The sequence below is a fragment of the Phyllostomus discolor genome, chromosome 10 (genome assembly GCF_004126475.2).
Source record: "Phyllostomus discolor isolate MPI-MPIP mPhyDis1 chromosome 10, mPhyDis1.pri.v3, whole genome shotgun sequence".
In the NCBI taxonomy this organism is placed as follows: Eukaryota; Metazoa; Chordata; class Mammalia; order Chiroptera; family Phyllostomidae; genus Phyllostomus; species Phyllostomus discolor.
In genome coordinates this window covers 53,308,952-53,311,086 of record NC_040912.2, presented here as the reverse complement: position 1 = coordinate 53,311,086, position 2,135 = coordinate 53,308,952, and the positions used below count along the sequence as shown (strand labels likewise).

At 45.1% G+C, this 2,135-nt stretch overlaps 1 pseudogene; it reads left to right on the top strand.

Moving 5' to 3' along the window:
* The first annotated feature begins 1,018 nt into the window (after positions 1-1,018).
* Positions 1,019-1,690, top strand: LOC114508171 (annotated as a pseudogene).
* The last annotated feature ends 445 nt before the right edge of the window (positions 1,691-2,135 follow it).

The following is a 2,135-nucleotide window of genomic DNA, read 5'->3' as shown; positions in this document are numbered from 1 at the left end:
GTAGATACACTGGGAGGAACAACTGGGAAGTGAGACAAATCATGCAACCCAGGGTTCCAGCATGGGGAAATAAAGCCTCAAAACCTCTGACTGAAAAAAACCTGTGAGGGTTGAAGTGGTGGGAGAAACCCTCAGCCTCACAGAAGAGTTCATGGGAGAGACCCATAGGGTCCTAGAATGTACACAAAACCACCCACCCAAGAATAAGCCCCAGAAGGGCCCAATTTTCTTGTGGGTAGCAGAGGAAGTGACTGAAAGCTGGCAGAGAGTTGAACAAGTGGCAATGTTACCTCTTGGAACCCTCCCCCACATACATTGCCACAACACAGTGACATGGGTTTCCCTGCCTTGGTGGATACCTAGGACTCCACCCCTTACTATGTAACAGGTGCCCCAAGACAAAAAAAAAATGGCCCAAATGAAAGAACAGATCAAAACTCCAGAAAAAATACAACTAAGTGACAAAGAGATAGCCAGTCTATCAGATGCACAGTTCAAAACATTGGTAATCAGGATGCTCACAGAATTGGACATCACATGGAAAGTTATCAGTGGGGAGTGGTATGGAGGAGAATGGGGGAAAAGGTACAGGGAATAAGAAGCATAAATTGCAGACACAAAATAGACAGGGGGGAGTTAAGAATAGTGTACAAAATGGAGAAGCTGAAGAACTTATATGTATGACCTATGGACATGAACTAAGCGGGGAGGATACTGGTGAGAGAAGGTATGCAGGGTGGAGGGGAGTAAAGGGCAGAAAAAAAATGGGACAACTGTAATAGCATAATCAATAAAATATACTTAAAAAAAGAAATTGGACATTGCCCTCAGCAGTCCTGGGATCCCTCTCTTGCTTCAACAGGGTTTGGATGGAACAGACCTAGGGGCGCCCCTTCTTTCCAACTACCCCTCATCTTGTTTTCTAGTCACCATCTTCAAAACCACCTCAGCCTTCCTCAGTCTCCAAGGCTGGCTGGAACCATTTTTTTTTACCTTAATTCTTCATTTCCGAACAACCATGAGCCCCCAAATTCACCAAAATTATTCCACCGAGGTGGAGGCTGCTGTCAACTGCCTGGCCAACCTGCATGTACAGGCCTCCTATACCTACCTCTTTCTGGGCTTCTATTTCGACTGGGACAATGTGGCTCTGTAGGGCATGGGCCACTTCTTCTGAGAGTTGACCAGGGGGAAATGTGAGGGCTCTGAGTGTCTCATAAAGCTGAAAATCCAGTGTGGTGGCCACATTCTTCTCTAGGACATGGCAAAGCCTTCCTAAGATGAGTGGGGTAAAACTCAGGATGCCATGGAAGCAGCCTTGACCTTGAAGAAGAACCTGAACCAGGCCCTTTTGGATCTTCATGCCCTGGCTTCTACCTGCAGAGACCCTCATCTCTGTGACTTCCCAGAGAACCATTTCCTGGATAAAAAGGTGAAACTCCTCAAGAAGATAGGCGACCACCTGACTAACATCCACAGGCTGGGCAGTCCCCAGGCTGGGATGTGTGAGTACTCCTTTGAAAGGCTCACTCTCAAGCATGACTAGAAAGCCTTTGCAGCCTAGAGGCCCATGAGGGGCCCCTATGCATTCCCCTGGTGTCTGGCTTTTGCCTGAGCCTCACCATGAAACCCCACCCTGGAACCCTCTCCCATGCATTGGACCAAATGGAAACAATAAAGCTTTTTGCAGAAAAAGAAAGAAAGAAAAGGAAGGAAGGAAGGAAGGAAGGGAGGGAGGGAGGGAGGGAGGGAGGGAGGGAGGAAAAGAAAGGAAGAAGGAAATAACTAACTAACTAAATAGGTGATTATATATATAATGAAATATTACCTGGCCTTGAATAAGAATGAATTCTTACCATTCAGTAACTACAGGGTATTGTGCTAAGTGAAACAAATCAGACAGAGAAAGACAAATACCATATGACTTCACCAATATATGGAATCTAAAGAGCAAAATAAATGAACAAACAAAATAGAAACAGATTCACAGATACAGAGAATAGACTGATAGTTGCCTGAGGGGGTTTAGGGGACTGGGTGGTAAAGCTGAATAGATTAAGAACTACAAATTTGTAGTCACAAAATTGTCATGATGATGTAGAGTACAGCATAGGTAATATAGACAATAATATTGT